The sequence below is a fragment of the Heterodontus francisci genome, unplaced genomic scaffold, assembly GCF_036365525.1.
Source record: "Heterodontus francisci isolate sHetFra1 unplaced genomic scaffold, sHetFra1.hap1 HAP1_SCAFFOLD_242, whole genome shotgun sequence".
NCBI lineage: Eukaryota > Metazoa > Chordata > Chondrichthyes > Heterodontiformes > Heterodontidae > Heterodontus > Heterodontus francisci.
This window is the reverse complement of record NW_027142053.1, coordinates 824,209-847,224: the sequence shown is the minus strand read 5'-3', so window position 1 is coordinate 847,224 and position 23,016 is coordinate 824,209.

Here is a 23,016-nt window from a genome sequence, read left to right as displayed (position 1 = left end):
AGGTATTGCCTGTGCGGAGTTTGCAAGTTCTCCCTGTGACCGCGTGGGTTTCCTCCGGGTGCTCCGGTTTCCTCCCACCTGCAAAAGACTTGCAGGTTGATAGGTAAATTGGTGATTCTAAATTGCTCCTAGTGTAGGTCGGAGAATAGTGGGGATGTGGTAGAGAATATGGGGTTAGTGTAGGGTTAGTATAAATGGGTGGTTGTTGGTCGGCACAGACCCGGTGAGACGAAGGGCCTGTTTCAGTGCTGTATCTCTAAATAAATAATTAAATAAACCAATTCTGGAGAGATGTTGGTGCATCTTTTTCAGAGAAATTGTGGGTGGCTCTTAAAAGAGCCGTTGTGTTTTGAGTGTTTTCACTACATGGTGGAGTTTTACTTGGAGTTGATGTACTTGGTCACTCACTTTGTCCCTTCTCACATTCCGAGCGCTTTGTTGGGTGGAAATATTTATTCAGGCAGTTTCAACAGCTCAGAGCCGACATTGAGTTGGAAACCAGAAATGGGAGTACGGGACACAGACAAGGAATTTACGCTGAACCTTTATAAATCTCACTGGTTATAGGCCTCAGCTAGAGCATTGTGTCTAATTCAATGCTCCACACTTTAGCAGGAATGTCAAGGCCTTAGAGAGGGTGCAGAGGAGATTTAGTGGAATGTATCAGAGATGCAGGAATTCAGCTAATGTGGAAAGAATAGGGGTCTGGGGTGTGTGAAGCTGGGGTCCTTGTTCTTAGAGCAGAGATGTTAATGGGTCAGTTAATAGTTGTGTTCAACATTGTGAAGAGTTTTTATAAGAATAAAGAAGTTTGACTGCAATTAGACAGAGCCTTGGTGAGATCACACCTGGAGCACTGTGTACAGTTTTGGTCCCCTTATCTAAGGAAGGATATACTTGCCTTAAAGGAAGTGTATCAAAGTGTCACTCGATTGCTTCCTGGGAAGAGGGGATTGTCCTATGAGAAGAGATTGAGTCGACGAGGCCGATATTCCTCAGAATTTAGAAGAGTGAGAGGTAATCTTACTGGCACCTAAACATCTTAAGGTATTTAACAGGGTAAATGCTGGGAGGATGTTTCCTCTGGCTGGGGAATCTAGAACTAGGGATCACAGTCTCAGTATAAATGGCTCCATCATTTAGGACTGAGAAGAGGAGAATTTGTTTTCACTCAAAGCATTGTGAATCTTTGGAATTCTCTACGCACAGTGGTTAACACCGCAGCCTCACAGCTCCAGTGACCTCGGTTCCGTTCTAGGTATTGCCTGTGCGGAGTTTGCAAGTTCTCCCTGTGACCGCGTGGGTTTCCGCCGGGTGCTCCAGTTTCCTCCCACAGCCAAAGACTTGCAGGTTGATAGGTAAATTGGCCATTGTAAATTGCCCCTAGTGTAGATAGGTGGTAGGAGAATGGTGGGAATAAGGTAGGGAATATGGGATGAATGTAGGATTAGTATAAATGGGTGGTTGTTGGTCGGCACAGACTCGGTGGGCCGAAGGGCCTGTTTCAGTGCTGTATCTCTCTATGACTCTCGAGCTGTGGATGCTCAATCATTGGGTATATCAAAGAGAGAGATCGATAGGTTTTTGGATACTCAGGGAATCAAGGGATCTGTGCTAGTGTGGTAAGATGGAGTTGATGCAGGAGATCAGCTGTGATCTTATTGAATGGCAGAGAAATACTGCTCACACTGGAAACCTGAATAATAACAGAAGATTCTGGAAACACTCAGCAGTTCCAGCAGTATCTGTGGAGAGAGGAAGGTAGGAGCAATGTTTCAGGTCTATAGAAGGGTCACAGAACTGGACCAGTAACCCGAGCTTCTCTTCTCCACAGTTGTTTCCGGACTGACTGAGTGTTTTCAGCATTTTAGGCTTTTTCTTTCTGTATTTCGTCCTTTTCCCATTTGACTATTTGCTGTGAAACTTTCAGCGTTGTGCTCAGTTCTTTGTGTCGTTGTGTTTTCTTTATTTGAAGTAATGTAAATAGTATCCTGAAATGAATTTGCCAAATGGTTGGGCAAATTGTTACAACCAGTTTTTGAGCAAGTTCTCCACATACACGGTGAAGGATTCCTTCACATTTGTGAAGACCATACAGGACTTGCATATCGATAGCAATGCCGTGTCCAGATGTTCATTTGACATTGCTCGCCCATTCACCAAAGTACCACTTAAGGAAGCCATAGATATTTGCACTGCAGCGCTATATCATGGCAATCTGGACTCGTCACCATTGTTTATTTATTTATTTAGAGATACAGCACTGAAACAGGCCCTTCGGCCCACAGAGTCTGTGCCGACCATCAGCCACCCATTTATACTAATCCTACACTAATCCCATATTCCTACCACATCCCCACCTGTACCTATATTCCCCTACCACCTACCTATACTAGGGGCAATTTATAATGGCCAATTTACTTACCAACCTGCAAGTCTTTGGTTGTGGGAGGAAACCAGAGCACCTGGCGAAAACCACAGGGTCACAGGGAGAACTTGCAAAGTCCGCACAGGCAGTACCAAGAGTCGAACCCAGGTTGCTGGAGATGTGAGGCTGCAGTGCTAACCACTGCGCCAGTGAATCAGTATTCATTGAACTTATGAACTCGGCAACTTGCACAGTTGAGTTCAGTTTTATTGACACCATGGGATCCCCTCGAGGCCCAGCTCTCACAAACATCTTTGTTGGATTCCATGACAAACCTGTTTTTAAGGGAATGACACCTAACCTCATACCTCTTGCATATTTCCGATATGCAGATGATACGTTTGCTATATTTGAATCCGCAGCTGCATGAAATAATTTCCTTGCACGTCTTCATGGGCTCCATCCAACACTCAAATTCACCTGTGGAATGGAGCAGTCAAATGAGCTCCCTTTCCTTGATGTACTAGTTGAGAATTCTGCTAAGGGGTTTTCTACCACGGTCTGCCACAAACCTACCTTCACTGGTCAATACACGCGTTGGGATTCTTACAGTTCCACGCGCTAGAAGATTGGTCTTATCGGCAACCTCATAAATAGGGCTGAGCCGTTTGCTCACCATGCAAGCTTGATGCTGAAATAGGGCGAATCAAAGAATCCTGCATTACAATGGCTACACTGATCAGATCATTTCTATCTGTATATCGCACAAACTTATAAATGGGCTGAAGGACGTCAGTTTGAGCCCTGAAAAGTGCCCAGTCTCCTCAAATTACCCTGGAAAGGTAATATATCCCCAGTATTTCAGTAACAGGTGAAGCTCGCTGTTTCCTGCTGTTACTATGCAGGAGCAACAAGTGTGGTGTTCGCCACTAACAGGATGCTGCTGTCAAGCAAAAGAGACGTCCTGCCTATCACACAAATAAGTAACGTGATATATGAATTTCAATACCAGTGTGATGCTAGGTTTCTAGACCGTACATCCCAAAACTGGCGGATTGTATCAAATAAAATGTCCCTTCCGCTGTTCGCAATGGGCCCTACCCAACCAACCCGTGCTTGCAAAACTCAAAACACAGTATCCAACATGAGATGTGATTCCACAATAGGACAACATTTGCTAAATAATTCTCAGTGTGCTAAGAATCACACTGACAACCGATTTATGACTGTCAGTACGGCTCACAGTATGGTGCACTGGTGTGTACTGTAAGGTACATATATTAATACACAGGGCCCTGTTCTTTGCAGACAGAAAGAACATGCACACATATTGTGCCAATTTCAGCTAAACAAAATAAGTGACAGCCATTCACTGGCTCATTCCTCAGGGCAATGCCCTGACCAATCAGAGTCAAGCTGCCTGGTTTAAAATTCAAACAAAGCTGGGCAGTTACCATAAACTGGTGCATTCTGAATGGCAATGCCTCGACCAATCAGAGTTTACTTGCCAACCAATCAGCACTCTCTTCTCATCCAGAAGAAAGTTGTTGTTTTCCTTTAAATTGGTATTCTTGTGGATTGCCCTGCTGGGTGCTAGACGAAAACAACTGGCTACCAAAGTTTGGACAACATGTCACTATTTTCACGAAATGAATACTTTTATTTTCAATATAAAAATATAAAGCAAATTGAGTGTAACATTTACAGACAAATTCTATTACCTCACATTGCCTGATTCTTTCACACTGACAGACTATGTGAACTACTGCCCCGATTTTGCAGTTCTCACTTCCAGTTAGCAAATGTCAGCAATCTGTGATACAGTGCAGTTTACAGACCAGACCATCAATCACAACATGCAATAATTGTTCAGCTTCTGTTGGACTGGTGGGATTTAGAAATGCCAGGAATTGAGATGAGCTGTTATTGTATTTAATTATTTGTTTCATGGGATGTGGACGTCGCCAGCCAGGCCAACATTTATTGTCCATCCCTAATTGCCCATGAGAAGGTGGTGCTGAGCTTCCTTCTTGAACCACTGCAGTCCATGTGGGGTAGGTACACCCACAGTGCCATTAGGAAGGGAGTTCCAGGATTTTTACCCAGCGACAGTGAAGGAATGGCGATATAGTTCCAAGTCAGGATGATGTGCAGCTTGGAGGAGAACTTTCAGGTGGTGGTGTTCCCATGCATCTGCTGTCCTTCTCCTTCTTGGCAGTAGAGGATGCAGGTTTGGAAGGTGCTGCCTGAGTAGCCTTGGTGCATTGTTGCAGTGCATCTTGTAGATGGTACACACTGCTGCCACTGTACGTCAGTGGTGGAGGGAGTGAATGTTGTGGACGGGGTGCCAATCAAGCATGTTGCTTTGTCCTGGATGGTGTCGAGCTTCTTGAGTGTTGTTGGAGCTGCACCCATCCGGGCAAGTGGATAGTATTCCATCACACTCCAGACTTGTGCCTTGTAAATGGTGGACAGGCTTTGGGGAGTCAGGAGGTGAGTTACTCACCGCATGATTCCTACCCTCTGACCAGCTCATGTAGTCACACTATTTATAAGGCTACTCCAGTTCAGTTTCTGGTCAATGGGAACGCCCAGGAAGTTGCTCGTGGGGGATTCAGTGATCGTAATGCTGTTGAATGTCAATGGGAGATGGTTAGATTCTCTCTTGTTGGAGATGGTCATTGCCTGGTACTTGTGTGGCATGAATGTTACTTGCCACTTATCAGCCCAAGCCTGGATATTGTCCAAGTCTTGCTGCAGTTCTACACGGACTGCTTCAGTATCTGAGGAGTCGCGAATGGTGCTGAATTTTTCAATCATCAGCGAACATCCCCAGTTCTGACCTCATGATTGAAGGAAGGTCACTGATGAAGTAGTGAAGAAGGTTGAGCCGTGAGCCGAGGATAATACCCTGAGGAACTCCAGCAGTAATGTCCTGGAGCTGAGATGATTGACCTCCAACAATCACAACCATTTTCCTTTGTGCTTGGTATGATTCCAACCAGTGGAGAGTTTTCCTCTTGATTCCCATTGACTCCAGTTTTGCTCTGGCTCCTTGATGCCATACTCAGTCAAATGCTACCTTGATGTCAAGGGCAGACACTCTCACCTCACCTCTTGAGTTCAGCTCTTTTGTCCTTGTTTGAACCAAGGCTGTAATGACGTCAGGAGCTGAATGACCCTGGCAGAACCCAACTGCGTGTCACTGAGCAGGTTATTGTTAAGCAAGTGCTGCTTGATATCGCTGTCGATGACATCTTCCATCACTATACTGATGATTGAGAGTAGACTGATGCGGCAGCAATTGGCTGGGTTGGATTTGTCCTGCTGTTTGTGTACAAGACATACCTGGGCAATTTTCCACTTTGCCGAGTAGATGCCAGTGTTGTAGCTGTACTGGAACAGCTTGGCTAGAGGTGCAGCAAGTTCTGGAGCACAGGTCTTCAGTACCATTGCCGGAATATTGCCAGGGCCCGTAGCCGTTGCTGTATCCAATGCCTTCATTCGTTTCTTGATATCACCCGGAGTGAACAGAATTGGCTGAAGACTGTCATCTGTGATGCTGGGGACTTCAGAAGGAGGCCGAGATGGATAATCCACTCGGCACTTCTGGTTGAAGATTGTTGCAAATTCTTCATCCTTGTCTTTTGCACTGATGTGCTGGGCTCCCCCATCATTGAGGTTGGGGATATTTGTGGAGCCACCTCCTCCTGTTGGTTGTTTAATTGTCCACCACCATTCATCATTGGATGTGCCAGGGTGTAGATCTGATCCGTTGGTTGTGGGATCACTTAGCCCTGTCTATTACATGCTGCTTCTGCTGTTTGGCATGAAAGTCGTCCTGTGTTGTAGCTTCATCAGCCTGACGCCTCATTTCAAGGTATGCCTGGTGCTACTCCTGGCATGCCCTCCTGCACTCTTCATTGAATTAGGGTTGATCCCCAGCTTGTTGGTAATGTTAGAGTGGGGGAATATGCCGGGCCATGAGGTGACAGATTGTTGTTGAGTACAATTCTGCCGCTGCTAATGGTCCACAGCACCTCATGGATGCCCAGCTACGCATTGCTAGATCTGTTCAAAATCTATCCCATTTAGCACAGTGGTAGTGGCACACAACACAATGCAGGGTATCCTCAATGTGAAGACGGGACTTCATCTCCACAAGGAGTGTGCAGTGGTCACTCCTACCAATACTGTCATGGACAGATGCATCTGCGGCAGGCAGATTGGTGAGGATGAGGTCAAGTATGTTTTTCCCTCTTGTTAGTTCCCTCACCACCTACTGCAGACCCAATCGAGCAGCTATGTCCTTTCAGACTCTGCCAGCATGGTCAGTAGTGGTGCTACCGAGCCACTCATGGTGATGGACATTGACATCCCCCAGCCAGACTACATTCTGCGCCCTGTTCCACCTCAGTGCTCCCTCCAAGTGGTGATCAACATAGAGGAGTACTGGCTCATCAGCTGAGGGGCGGGGAGATGGGGGTGGTTGGGAAGGGGTGGTAGGTGGTAATCAGCAGGAGGTTTCCTTGCCCATGTTTGACCTGATGCCATGAGTTAGCCCAAACATTAGTTACACCGTTATGCCAAATCAGTCGGTCTGTTGCCCTGTACATGTCAGTGAGAATCATTCTCAGCGCTCAGAACTCCCAGAAAAAGTAAAGTGGAAAAATGTCATTTCATAACCCAAAGGCTCTTTTCAGAACCACCCACAGTCTCTGTGAAAGGATTAGTTACTGTCAGGAGGGAGTCAGAGATGGAGTTATTGTAACAGTGGATTGATCAGTTTCACATCTGATGAAAGGTCACTGACCTGAAACGTTAACTCTGCTTCTCTCTATACAGATGCTGCCAGACCTGCTGAGTATTTCCAGCATTTCTTGTTTTCATTATCGCACATAGTTCCCTTTTCAAAGTTACAGAATTAACCACAATAATGTACTCTGAGATTCAAGTTAAATATCAGCCCAATATTTACACACGTTATGAGTTTATAAGTTTCAGTATTAATTCCCATAGTGCATCCTGACATATACATTAGATATAACATAACAGAAGAAATAGGAGCAGGAGTAGGCCATTCGGCCCCTCAAGCCTGCCCTGCCATTCAGTAAGATCAGGGCTGATCTGCCCTAGACCTCAATTCCTCTTTCATGCCAGCTCTTCATAGCCCTCAACTCTCCAATATTTCAAAAATCTATCTACTTCCTCTTTAAATACTTTCAATGATCTCGTCTCCACACCTGTCTGGGGTAGATAATTCCAGACATTCACTACCCTTTGAGAGAAGAAATTCCTTTGCATCTCAGTTTTAAATGAGTGTCCCCTTGTTCTGTAACTATGTCGCCTAGTTTGAGATTCCCCCACTAGTGGAAACATCTTCTCAACATCGACCCTGTTAATAAAAACAAGAAATGCTGGAAATACTCAGCAGGTCTGGCAGCATCTGTGAAGATAGAAGCAGAGTTAATGTTTCAGGTCAGAGACCCTTCTTTACCCTGTTAAGCACCCTCAGAATCTTGTTCGTTTCAAAAAGATCACCCCTCATTCTTCTGAACTCGAATGAATAACCTGTTTAGCCATTCTTGATAAGTCAGCCCCTTGATCTCAGGAATCAGCTGAGTGAATCTCTTTTGAACTCCTCCAATGCCAGTACATCCTTTCTTTAGTCTAAATCTCAAGTGCGTCATCAGATTGAGAGAATCTGAAAGATAGCATAACCTAAGATACAAACTGAGATTTCAGTTTAAAACTCCCCCGGAGTGTGAAACGAAAAGATACAATAGCAATTTAATTTGCATAGACGTGCGTTGGATCACATTCCAGCCCTCATACAGTATCAGACTGGAAGATACTGTAGCAATTCCATTAGTGCAGACTCAGCTCTACATTACAGAGCAGGGAACATATTTAAACAACCGGGAACACTTTTACACAAGATGGATCATATTTACACAACTAAGAAGAGCTTTACCCAACAGGGAACCATTTTACACAATAACAGAGAACATCTTTACACAAAAGCGAATATAGTTACACAACAGGGAACATATTACACAGCAGGAAAAATATTTTAAAAACACAGGGGACATCTTTACACAATAGAGAACACGATTACATAAATCATCGGTCTCTCGCTGTCTCTGCCTGGTTTTCTGTGAGTCTTTCTCTGTCTGTTCCTTTCTGGGTCCTGATAATCTCTTCCTGGTTTTCTGTGTGTCTTTCTCTGCCTGCCTCATTGTCGGTGCAGTTACTCAGTGTCCTTGTGTCATTACGCAATGAGGGTGAGTCCGTCAGCACGTGTGTTGCTGAGTCTGGGATTCTTGAGCATTCAGACGACAATCCTATTTTGATAAAAACATTGGGGAAATGAACATATTTCACTAACAGGCAGCAAAAATTTAAATAAGTGGTTAGCAGAGTGGCGCAGCGGAAGCGTGCTGGGCCCATAACCCAGAGATCAATAGATCGAAACCATTCTCTGCTATTTATGTTCGTAGTAACACAAACAGTTCACTTTCGAAACATCAAGTGTTTACCCATCATAACAAAATGCTTCCTAAGTCACTCTTTTGCAATCAGCTTTTATCTTCCAGTGAACACATCAATCAGTAACAACTCACTTTTGCTCACACGAACACAAGCTGCACAAACTGCAAACATGGACCAGCCGAGTCTCGCCCATTTTGTCAACCCCTTCCTGCAGCGCCTCCTCTCCACCACCAGATGGTGATGTTGGCCACAATAAAACCAGGGCAAATGGTCACAGTGAGGGGACGGTCAGTAACAGAAAATAAAACAGTAACAGGGAAAACCTTTACACAGCAACAGGGGACATCTTTACACAACAGAAAACATATTTACACACCAGGAAATACCTTCAGATAACAGGGATAACACAATCATACAAATGCCTTGTTTCTCCATCTCAGTCTCGTTGTCTATATCTCTCTCTGTCCCTCACTTTTGCTTCCTCACAGTCTATTGGTTTTCTGTGTGTTATTCTCTCTGTTCCGTTGTCGATGGTGTTACTCAGCGTCCTTGTAACATTGTGTAGCCATGTTGAGCCTCCCAACACCTGTGTTGCTGTAAATAAAAACAGAAAATGCTGGAAATGCTCAGGAGGTCTGGCAGCATCTGTGCAGAGAGAAACAGTTAACAGTTCAGATCTGTTTCCTTAGCTCACATTAACTTTGTTTCTTTATCCACAGATGCTGCCAGACCTGCTGAGCATTTCAAGCATTTTCTGTTTATGTTTCAGATTTCCAGCATCCGCAGTATTTTGCTTTTGTACGTGTGTTGCAATGTCAGGGACTGTTTGAGTGCAATGCTATTGCTTTGCAAACAGCGTTGAAACAAACATTTATCTAGTTCACACACAGCACTAATACACAGCTGGATATAAACAGCAGCCTGCAGCAGAGGGCGCAGTGGAAGTTTATTAACACAAATAATTCACCAACACAATATTTACTGCTATCCTCAATCACACCGCACTTCATCTTAACACGTTTTACTCTTTATTCACATCAGCAGCACAGTGGTGCAGTGGTTAGCACTGCAGCCTCGCAGCTCCAGCGACCCGGGTTGAATTCCGGGTAATGCCTGTGTGGAGTTTGCAAGTTCTCCCTGTGTCTGCGTCGGTTTCCTCCCACATGCCAAAGCATTGCAGGTTGATAGGTAAATTGGCCCTTATAAAAATTGCCCCTAGTAGACGTAGGTGGTAGGGAAAATATAGGAACAGGAGGGCATGTGGTAGGAATATGGAATTAGTGTAGGATGAGTATAAATGGGTGGTTGATGGTCAGCATAGACTTGGTGGGCCGAAGAGCCTGTTTCAGTGCTGCATAACTAAACTAAACTTCTTGCTTCCAATAAACATATCAATTTGGAAAACAGCTTCCAAATCACCTTTATTCACAAACCCAAACACAAGCTGCAAATGCTGCAAACGCACACCAGCCCAGACTTTCCCCTTTCTGTCAACCCATTCCTGCATCACTGCCTCTCCACCAACAGTTGCTGCTAGAATCATACAATCATAGAATGGCTACAGCACAGAAGGAGGCCATTCGGCCTGTCGAACCCGTGCTGGCTCTCTGTTAGAGCAACTCACCTCATTTCAATCCCCAGCCAGTTCAATTTTGGTGGTGGGAAAACTTCTCGAAAGAATAAGTTGGGACAAAATTAATAGTCCCATGGACAAATGTGGGTTAATTCAAGAAAGCCAGCATAGATTTCTTCAGGGAAAATCATGTTTAACTGTCCTGCTGGAGTTTTTTGATGAGGTAACAGAGGGTTGATGAGGGCAATGCTGTTGATGTGGTCTACATGGACTTTCAAAAGGTCTGACGGCATCTGAACGGTCAAGGACCTGAAATGTTAACTCTGCTTCTCTCTCTACAGATGCTGCCAGACCTGCTGAGTATTTCCAGCACTTTTTATTTATATTTCAGATTTCCAGCATCTGCAGTATTTTGCTTTTATTGACTTTCAAAAGGAGTTTGATACAATGTAACACAACAGACTTGTGAGCAAAGTTATAACTCATGGTATAAAAGGGACAGTAGTAACATGGATATGGAATTGGCTGAGTGACAGGAAACAAAGAGTAGTGAGCAATGGATGTTCTTAGGGCGAGAGGAAGGTTTGTTGTGGAGTTCCCCAGGAGTCAGTGTTGGGACCCTTGCCTTTCCTGATATATATTAATCACCTAGACCTTGGTGTACAGGGCAGAATTTCAAAGTTTATGGATGATACGAAAATTGGAAGCATTGTGAACTGTAAGGATGATAGTGTAGAACTTCAAAAGGACATAGACAAGTTGGTGGAATGGGAGGACAGATGACAGGTGAAGTTCAATGCAGAGAAATGTGAATTGATTCATTTTGGTAGGAAAAACATGGAGAGACAATATAGAATAAAGGGTACAATTCTAAAGGGGGTGCAGGAGCAGAGGGACCTGGGGGTATAAGTCATTGGTTGAGAGAGTGGTTAATAAAGCATACAGTATCCTCGGCTTTAGTAATAGAGGCATAGAGTACAAGAACAAGGAGGTCATGTTGAACTTGTATAAGACACTAGCCTCAGCTGAAGTACTGAGTCCAGTTCTGGGTGCCACACTTTAGGAAAGATGTGAAGGCATTGGAGAGATTCTGGAAAAGATTCATGAGAATGGTTCCAGCGATGAGGAATTTCAGTTATGAAGATAGATTGGAGAAGTTAGGACTGTTTTCTTTGGAGAAAAGAAGGCTAAGAGGAGATTTCATAGTGGTATTCAAAATGATGAGGGGTGTGGACAGAGTGGATAGGGAGAAACTGTTCCCACTTGTGAAAGGATCGAGAACGAGAGGGCACAGATTTAAAGTCATTGGTAAAAGAAGCAAAAGCGACATGAGGAAAAGCTTTTTCACACAGCGAGTGGTTAAAGTATGAACTGCCTGAGAATGTGATGGAGGCAGGTTCAATTGAAGAATTCAAAGGGGAATTAGACTGTTATCTGAAAAGGAAGAATGTGCAGGATTATGGGGAGAAGACGGGGAAGTGACATGAGGTGAATTGCTCATTTGGAGAGTCAGTGCAGACACGATGGGCCAAATGGCCTCCTTCTGGGCAGTAACAATTCTGTGATTCTGTGATTCCAATATTCAAGTCATTTCTATATATGGTGGTCCTGACACTGACCCTTGTGGACATCACTGTTCACCATCTTCCATTCTGAAAAACAACCAAATACCACAACTCGCTTTTCTTGATATTTCATCCATTTTTTAATCCAAGCAGATACTGACCCTCCTATTCCAGGAACCTCAGTTTTGTTACCCAGCCTTTTATGTGGTAGTTTGTCAAACGCTTTCTTAAAATCCATATATACAACATCCATTACTTTCCCTTCATCAACCTTTTCTGTTACTTCATCAAAAGAATCAGTTATATTAGTGAAGAAGTGGAAAGGTGCTGAACCTCTCAGTTTTCGGTCGACCCAAACCAAGTTCAAGGCCAGAATAAGGAACCGATTGCCTCATTAGTTCTGTGAATAATACAATGATTTAATAGACAACGTTTTGAAACATTCCTGCCCATAAATCTTGATAACAGAGAGTGTGTGGATCTCCTGACTCAGAATCCGACAAGGAACCCCTGAACATCCACAGTAAAGACAGTGTGGATGAGGAAATGTAAGAGCTGGGAGCTGAAACTCAGGGACGGCCGAGCTCTCCTGTCATTGAGCTTGTGTGTCTGCTCTGCTCGCCGCACTTCCGGCTCTACTTTGTTTCCAATGAAAAGATGAAAAGGGCCGTTCGGTTTTCCTCTCACTGAGAGCGTGTTTCACTCGGGTTAATATAACCCGGGACTTTTGCTGCTGAAATGAATTCTGCAAGGTCCCAGCCAACACACCGGCTCCCTCCTTTCTCCCCTCTTTCGATCGGATTGTTTTACCAGGAGGGGCTCAATAATAACAAATCCCCTGCAGGGAATGACCGCATATTGAGCATCTAAATGGGGCAAGTGGGCAGCTTTCTGGGTTCTAGGTTCCCCCTACCCCGCCCCTCCCTCCAGTCCAAGCCCCTCTTCACTTTCTTTGGGACTTTGATGAGGGTGAAATGGGGAAAGTTCCCATTGATGTTTGAATGCTGAATTGCTGCAGAGATCTGCGCACCGGCGACGCAGCCCCGCCCCCAGTGAGACGTCACAATGAGGAGTGGAGCGCATGTGCAGCCTTTCCCCAACCCAGTCTGTGAGGCCATTCACTCAATCAGGGGAAGATGCTTTAAATCAGCTGCGAATGGAGACTTCCCGGGCCCGGGGGAAATGAACAAACAGCATCTGCTTCCAGCAGCCACTGCTTTGGGAGCGTGTCCGCAGATGTGCTCAGAGATTAGCGTTGAGTGGCGGTAAGTTGAGGGGGAGTCGGGGAGTGTTTGTAACAGACACTGTGGAGCAGGAGTTGCTCCCGGAACATGGAGTGAGCCGGGGACACGGGGAAGGGAGAGTTCATTCTCGGACAGTGTCTGTCCAGGCTCAGGGAGACACAATGGGAAGAAATCACTATTGAAAATCACTGACAATTTCACCACCCAAAGGAGAGGGAATTTTCCTGCTTTAGTTCCAGTCTCTCACTGTTTGTTGGATTGTGAACAGTGTGGGGGGGGGGGGGGGGGAATAGCCGCAAAATAACGATGTGGACAGTTAGACAAAGAGCATTTATTGTTAACACCAGGTGAGAAGTGTGAAAGGCACATTTTAAATAGTGGCTGCTTGTTTTCCGTTGAAATAGAAATGTGACTGTGTAAAGGTCACTGCTCTATCGGACAGTCCCAGCCATTGAGCATTGCAGGGTTTGTGTTGTTTCTGAATGTCACAAACCTGGTGTAAAACCACTGCAAACACCTGGCAAACAGAAGCTGAATACTGCAGTACTGCAGTGGAGTCAGACACTGACACTGTTTGTGTTCCTGGTTTTCATTTTGTGATTGTTCATAATGATTATTATTGGGGCGATTACATTGTTCGCTTTTGTATCTTCTACCTCACCATTTCTTTCATTCCTGCAGGAAAATACATGAAGGAACCTGAATGGATGTGGTGATTCTTGGACACAAAGAAAAGTGCAGCGAGCTCGTTCCAACACACAGTCGGTACAGGATCACTCCCAAAGCACAGAGATACTGCCAGCTCGTCAGTTCCACTGGAGCAAACAAAATAAGTAGTCAGACACTCATCCCAAAGTCAAGAGACACATTTTCAATCCAACAGTCAAACAACAGCAGGAGAGACAGAAGTTGTTTCTATTTCACTCCAATTCAGTACAGCTGACAGTTTGATACATCAATCACAGTCCAAAAACAAACCCACCATCAGATCTAAATAAACTCTGTCACCATGGTCACATTTTAAATATAAAATCTGAAATAGAACAGACAAAATTTACAGAATTGAAAGGTACAGAATGAATGGGTGGCACAGTGGTGCAGCGGTTAGCACCGCAGCCTCACAGCTCCAGGGACCTGGGTTCAATTCTGGGTACCTCCTGTGTGGAGTTTGCAAGTTCTCCCTGTGACCGCATGGGTTTTCGCCGGGTGCTCCAGTTTCCTCCCACTGCCAAAGACTTGCAGGTGATAGGTAAATTGGCCATTGTAAATTGCCCCTATTGTCTGTAGCTGGTAGGGAATATGGGATTACCATAAGGTTAGTATAAATGGGTGGTTGTTGGTCGGCACAGACTTGGTGGGCCAAAGGGCCCGTTTCAGTGCTGTATCTCGAAATAAAAAATAAATAGAATGCAAGGAGGCTTTAAGGGGATTTGGACAGGTTAAATGAATGGGCAGATGGAATATAATGTAAATAAGTGAGAAGTTCTCCACTTTGGTAGAATAAACAGAACGACAGAGTATTTCTTAAATGGTGAGAGGCTTGGAAGTGTCGATGTCCAAAGGGACCTGGGTGTCCTTGTTCATGAGACACTAAAAGCTAGTATGCAGGTGCAGCAAGCAATTAGGAAGGCAAATGGTATGTTGGCTTCATTGAAAGCGTATTTGAGTACATGAGTAAAGATGTATGAAGTCCAGATGAGACCGCACCTGGAGTATTCTGTCCAATTTTGGTTTCCTTATCTAAGGAAGGATAGACTTGTCATAGAGGGAGTGCAACAGAGATTCACCGGTCTCATCCCCTAGGATGGTGGGATTGTCTTATGATGAGAGACTGCAAAAACTGGGCCGAAATTCTCTAGAGTTTTGAAGAATGAGAGGTGATCTCATTGAAACAGACAAAGTTCTTACAGAGTGTCACAGGGTAGATATGGATAGGATGTTTCCTTTGTCTAGTGAGTGTAGAAAAAGGGGACACCGTCTCAGAAAAAGGGCAAGCCATTTGAGACTGAGATGAGCAGGAACTTCTTTACTCAGAGGGTGAGAAATCTGTGGAATTCTTTATCCCAGAGGGCTGTGGAAGATCAATCATTGAACATATTCAAGACAGAAATCGATAGATTTCTAAATACTAACAAGATCAAGGGATATGGAGATAGCAGGGAAAAATGGCGTCGAGGTAGATGATCAGTCACGATCTGTTTGAATGTTGGAGCAGGCTCGATGGGCTGAATGGCCTTATGCCCCTATTTCCTATGAGCCTATTCATCACAATAATGTACATCAGACGTGAGACCAAGTTAGGCATTACATACCAGTTCAAACATCCCACAGAGATTAAGACTGAAAGATACAGTATCAATTACATTACTACAAAGTGAAGGACTTGGAGCTTGCAGACCAGCCCATGTATAAGATTGAAAGTTATATTTTATTTCACAATCGTTTTCACAGAGCTAAATATTAAATACCAATCCACAACTTGTACAGAACTACCAAATAAAACCTACAACTGTAAAATGCAGTTAATCCATATTTTAAATTAAACACAAGGCAAACAAATATTGATACAATCAGAGAGCGGGAAACAGTGAGAGCAGAATGGAGCATAAAGAGCCCAGGAGAGGGAGCAAGAGTTCACTCGGAGAGCAGAGAACAGCGAGAGCAGGCCTCAAAAAAGGCAAAGGAATACACAATTAATGGGAGAACACTGAACGGTGTAGAGGAAGTGAGGGAATTTGAAGTGAATGTCCACAGATCCCTGAAGTAGCAGTACAGGTCAATAAGGTGGTTCAGCAGGTATATGGAATCCTTTCCTTTATTAACTGAGGTATAGAGTATAAGGGTGACCTGGTATCCATGTCAATAAGTCACTGACAGCTAACATGAAGGTGCAGCAAGCAATTAGGAAGGCTAATAGTATGTTAGCCTTTATCGCAAGAGGATTTGAGTACAGGAGTAGTGAATTCTTGCTTCAATTGTATAGAACCCTGGTTAGACTGCACTTGGAGTACTGTGTGCAGTTTTGGTTCCCTCCCCTAAGGAACGATATTATTGCCATAGATGGAGTGCAAAGAAGGTTCATCAGACTTGTTCCTGGGATGGTGGGACTGTCCTATGTCGAGAGATTGGGGAAACTGGGCCTGTATTCTCTGGAGTTTTGAAGAATGAGAGGTGAAATCATTGAAACCCACAAAATATTTAAAGGACAGTCAGGGTAGATGCAGCTAAGATGTTTCCCCTGGTTGGGGAGTCGAGAACCAGGGGACGCAATTTCAAAATAAGGGGCAAGCCACTTAGGACAGAGATGAGGAGAAATGCTGTTACTCAGAGGGTTGTGAATCTTTGGAATTCTGTAACCCAGAGGGCTGTGGAAGCTCAGTCATTGAGTATGTTTCAAGCAGCGATTGATAGATTTCTAAATACAAATGACATAAGGGAATATGAGGGAAGTGTGGGGAAAAGGGCATTGAAGTGGATGATCAGCCATGATCATATTGAATGGTGGGGTAGTCTCGATGGGCTGAATGGCCGACTCCTGCTCCTATGTTCCTATGTTCCTAACTCCACATTATCGATGAGACACAGACTCAGGCCGACTTGTCGGGTGTTGCAAACAGATAACACTGCTTCTGATCTTCACCAGAACAGAGAGTGAGATGTAACATTGATCATCAAACAGACTGTGAGAGAATACAACAGATTAAAACACATAGAGAGACACTGTGGAATAACAAATAGAGTTGATTGGAATGTTGAATTTTGATTGGAATGGATAAAACAGCAGAAACAGCAGATTAAATTGTGACAGAAAAGAGAAACTGATGGGAAGAAGGAAGAAAAGAAAGGACGGATCTGTTCACTTTTTTCAGTTTTTTCACTGGTCCATCAAAGCTGGATTAAAAAAAGATGCAAAAAACAGAGAATTTCACCAAAAAGGGAGATTAAATGCTGCCGAAACCTTGGATCGAAGGATGCCCCAACAGATCACCTGTTTAACTGTCTCCTCACTGGGGGATTTCAATCAATGAGCAATATAATTCTCTACTTTTCTTTTGTTAAATGAAACCACTACTGTCACTTGGAGTTAATATCCCTGTGTTACAACTCCTGAACAATAAAATTGTGAGTTTCGCGATATTTTCTGGACACATTTCCTGCTGAAAGAACTAAGAACTCTTTTCTAATTTACACAATACTATATACACACTCATCAAGCCTCCGAAACTAGCATCCTTGGTGATGCTCTCTCCTCCCAAACCTCATCTCATGTGACTGTTACATCATCACTCTGATTCTGGGAGGGGTTAATCCCACTGTCTTCAGCATTAACCCTTTACATCCTCATACTGCACTGTCTGTCCAAAAAAATCGGTGGAGGGAACTTGAATTATCAAAACAGCAACAGCTGCCAGTTGAAAATCAACTCAACCCATCAGAGAGAGACTGTCAGAGAACTTCCTGCATCCAGTCCTGACCCTGTCACATTAAGCAGTTGCTCACCCACTCTCATCAACACTGAACATTTTTACTGAGACCCTTCAAATAATGTTTAGAAAAGGCTGCAAAGATCAAAGTTCACATAGTTGTATTAAATGCAACAAAGTTTAATATCTTCTCACCGTTTATCGGTAACCACATGAGACATAGGTTTTCTTATTTGGTTCCTTTGATTTTTCTTGTTCCTGACTGACAAATATTCCAAACTTCAGATAAACCCTCCCACTTGCGTCATGTCCCAGTCTCGCTTAAAAGCAACACATAATGACACAAACACTCTGAAACAGAGAACACGGTCACACTTTCCTTCAGTGAGATTAATATCAAGCTGTTTTCCAGGTTGAATGTAACTGTGAACAAATTTATGTCAAAGAAGTTACCTTTGATGTATCAGCACTGAAATTCTGGACAAGGAAGAACATCCATTCCAAACTCATATCCTTCACAAAGGCTGTTTTTTTATGTGATTGAAATTCATCATATATTTTGAATTCAAGTTCACAAGACCCAGATGTCAATGTTGATAATGAAACTTTTCAAGCATGTTGCTACTGTGAAATAAGGCTCCAGTGGGAGTTAAATCCAGGACCTCCTGTTTATCAGCCAGGTGCTTTCACCAACTAAGCTACAGAGCCAGATCACAAATGTGCATACAATTGAAATCAGAGGAAGGCCTTGTAGATGGTGGGCAGGCTTTGGCAAGTCAAGAGTTGAGTTCGTCACGGCAGAGTTCCCAGCCTCTGACTCGCTCTTGTAGTTGTAGCTGTAGTTGTAATTGTAATAGGCAACCGTCCGTCTCGGAAGACGATGGGCTACACCCGGGGTGTACGTCACTTCTGTATTAAACATCGTTTGTTGTGGCTGCAGAGGACGACTCGTGAGTGACGATTCCTTTCGTAGCTGGTACAGATGAATATCATTGGCCCGAGGTCGACTGATAATTTTTCCTTCCTCTGAGCTCTCTTTCCCACCATCTGGTCATTTCTTTTGTCCTCTGCTTTTCCCATGGTCTACCTGAATGCCTTTCTCCAGGAACTCCAGTCAGCAGAAAGGACTTCCCAAGCATCGACTCCAATCCCAGTCAGCTTGAGATCTCGCTCTTCAGATGTCCTTGTATCACAGACGTGGGTGACCTGTTGGTGTCGTGCTGATAGCAAGCTCACCAAAGAGCATGCCTTTGGCAAAGCGACCGTCATCCATTCAGCACACATGACCCAGTCAACAGAGTCACCGCTGACTCAATAGGGCAAACATGCTGCGGATCCCTGCACGCTGGTGTACTACTGCATTCGGCTCTCTGTCCTGCCAGGAGATGTCCAATATCCATCTGAGACAGCGGAGGTGGAAGCTGTTCAGCTGCTTTTCTTGGCTTGCATAAGTTGTTGATGCTTCTCTACTATAAAGGAGGGTGCTGAGAACACAAGCCTGTTACACGCGTAGTTTTGAATTTTCGATCAGTTTGCTGTTGGTTCACACTCGTCTTCTCAACTTTGACATGACAGCTGGAGCATTGACAATCCTGGTGCTGATTTCAGTATCAAGGGACAGATTGCTGGTGATTGTTGATCCAAGGTATGTGAAGCCGTTGACAACTTCCAAAGTGAGGCTGTCGATGTTGATGGAAGGTGGAGTTTCTACGTCCTGGCCCATAACTTTGATCTTCCTGATGCTGATCGTCAGTCCAAACTCCTTGCAGGCCAGGGAGAACCGATATACAAGCTGCTGTTAATGTACTTCATTATGGGATGTTAGCACAGCGTCATCAGGAAACAGCAACTCACAGACCAAGAACTGACTCATTTTGGTCTTGGTGCGCAGTCTTGCCAAGATGAACAGCTTGTCATCAGCTCTGGTAAGCAGGTGGACACCCTCATCCGAGTCACTGAAAGTTTAAAATAGCAACATGGAGAAGAATATGCCAATTGTAAAGGATGTGAGCTGTGAGGAGGTTACAAGCAGGTTTCCAGGGGACTTGGACAGGATAAGTGAATGACATGACAGGTGGAAAATAATGTGAATAAGTGTGAAGTTATCCACTTTGGTAGAATAAACAGAAAGACAGAATATTTCTTAAATGGTGAGAGGTTGGGAAGTGTTGATGTCCAAAGGGACCTGGGTGTCCTTGTTCATGAGACACTAAAAGCTCGCATGCAGGTGCAGCAATCAATTAGGACGGCAAATGGTATGTTGGCCTTAACACGAGGGGTCATGAGTACAGGAATAAAGATGTCTTGCTGCAATTGTATCGAGCCTTGGTGAGATCGTGCTGGAGTATTGTGTACAGTTTTGGTTTCCTTATCTAAGGAAGGATATACTTGCCATAGAGGGAGTGCAACAGAGGGTCACCAGACTAATCCCTGGGATGGTGGGATTGTCTTATGAGGAAACTGGGCTTGTATTCCTTAAAGTTTCATTTAAAAGGCCATTTAAAACTGAGATAGGGTGGAATTTCTTCACTCAGAGGGTGGTGAATCTTTGGAATTCTCTACCTCAGGGGTTTGTGAAAGTTCAATCATTGAGCATGTTCAGGACAGAAATTGATAGAAATCTTGATACTCATGACATCAAGGGATATGGGGATAGCGCGGGAAAGTGGTGTTGAGGTAGATGATCAGCAAGGATGTAATTGAATGACAGATCAGGCTCGACAGGTTAAACTGCCTCCTCCTATGTTCCGAAGAGAGTTTGCACCAGGACACAGCCCTGTTTTACCCCACTGCTGATCGTGAAAGTGTCTGATGTTGCTCCATTGTAACTGACGGAACTGTGCATGTTCTCATGGAAAGAAGAGATGACGTCCAAGAGTTCAGGAGGGCAGCCTAGTTTCCACAGCAGTTTGAAGAGTCTGTCTCTGCTGACAAGATCGAAGGCCTTGGTGATGTCTATAAAGACAATGTAGATTGGTCTGGACTGTTCACAGTACTTCTCATGTAACTGCCGAAGTGAGAAAATCATGTCGACTGTCGATCTACCAGCTCTGAAGCTGCACAGATGTCAGGGTCTGCAATCTGGTCAGAGCAATGTGAGCAAAGACCTTCGCCACAATACTTAGCAAGGAGATGCCTCGGTAATTGCTGCAGTCACTGCGATTCCCCCTTATTTTTGCACAAGTTGACAATATTTGCATCACGCATGTTTAGAGGCACAGATCTCCCCTTCCAACAGAGACACAGAAGTTCATGGAGATGCTACAGCTGTGCTGCTATTCCACTTTTGATGATTCCAGGTGGAATACCATCATTTGCCAGGGCGTTACCACTGGCAAGACGGTCAATGGCGTTTTTGAGCTCTATGGTGGTGTCGCTGTCCAACTCCTCCATGACAGGGAAGTCTGGAATGGTGCTGAGAGCTACTTCAATTACAATGTTCTCCGTTATGTAGAGTTCAAGGTAATGCTCCACTCACCTTTCCATCTGCTTGTTAGGTTCAGTGATGATCGTCCCTGTCTTTGTCTTCAAAGGTGCTGATTTAGTTACTGCTGGGCCGGTTGCTTTCTTAATTTTTATTTTATTCATTCATGTGATGTGGTCATCACTGATAAGCCAGCATTTATTGCCCATCCCTCATTTCCCTTGAGAAGGTGGTGGTGAGCTGCCTTCTTGAACCGCTGCAGTCTGTGTGAGGTAGGTACACCCACAGTGCTGTTAGGAAGGGAGTTCCAGGATTTTGACCCAGCAACAGTGAAGGAAAGGCGATATAGTTCCAAGTCACGATAGTGTGTGGCTTGGAGGGGAACTTGCAGGTGGTGGTGTTCCCATGAATTTGCTGCCTTGTCCTTCTAGTTGGTAGAGGTTGCGGGTATGGATGGTGCTGTCTAAGGAACCCTGGTGTGTTGAATTCCTTCATATGTCCCTCTAGCATCCCCCAGATTCAGCGGCAGATTGTATGCTGTTGCAGAGTTTTAACCTGTATTGATTGGTGCAGTGACGAGCAGTCTGCAGAGACTTGCTTCTGGCAGCTCTGAGAGCATCTCGAGTTTGTTTGCTCGGGACTTGTTTGTAGTTCATGAGGGCTCTCTTCTTAGTTGCAGTAACTGACTCCATTTCAGTCCAATAAGCCTCAAACCAGTCAGCATTCCTCCCATCTCTTTTCCCATACACAGTGAGTGCAGAGTTATAGATGGTGGCGTGCAGATGATTCCACTTTGACACCGCACTGAGGCCTTGCGTGTTTTCTGAAAGAGCCTGATCGAGGATGTTGAGGAACTCCTGGGTCCTTTCTGGGTCAGTGGTTCGGCTAGTGTTGATCCGAGAACGACCTTTCTTCTTGGATGGGTGAAGCTTCCTTGGCTGAAGCCTGACCTTGCTACACACCAGGGAGTGATCAGTGTCACAGTCAGCGCTGTGATAGCTGCGAGTGATGAGGACACTGCTGAGGGTGGTACGTCTGGTGATGATAAGTTCTAGCTGGTGCCAGTGGCGTGATCTCGGACGTCTCCAGGACACCTTGTGGCACAGCTTGACCTGGAAATAGCTGTTCGTCACACAGTGTCCATGGTGACAGCATAGCTCCAGAAACCTCTGTCCATTTTTGTTCATCTTGCTAATCCCCTGGTGCCCTCTGCTCATTGGCCAAGCTGTAGTCAGTACCCAAGCTTGCGTTGCTATCCCCGAGAAGATACAGTCCCTCAGTGCTGGGAAATCTACTCATGGCAGTGTCAAGTGTCTCATAGAATTGATCCTTGACATCTGGGGTGGAGGTGAGTGTCGGGACATAGATGCACATGAGATTATCTGGACCCGCGCTTGTTGACAAGTGAAGGGTAAGACGTCTCTCTGAGCCAACTGTGGGGGGTTCATTCATTGCAAGGAGCGTGTTTTTTACTGTGAAACCCACTCCATGCTCACGAGTTGCCTCTTGGGCTTTCCCCTGCGAGAAGAAGGTGTAGTGTTTCTCTCTGAGGGATCCAAATTGAATGAGTCCAAATTTCTTGCAGCACAGCAATGTCCACATTGAGCCTTGTCAGTTCCTTGTCAATCACAGCTGTCTTGTGTGTGCGATCAACCTGCAGAAGGTTGTCGGTAAGGCCAGGACACATAGTCCTTACATTCCAGCTTGTGATGCGAAGCACTGGTGTCTTCTTTGTTGAGTTTGTCTTGCCTGGTGCATAGATTATCAATCCGCCAGTTGAGAGATATTTCTCTAAGCTGCAAGCACCCATTGAAGCAAGTAGGTCGTGGCAGGACAGCACCTAACTGACTGGGGGCTGCACAGCTTGGAGTAGGTGGTAGTTATCCAATGAGACGCGATGATCTCTCCCACTGTCAAAAGTAACCC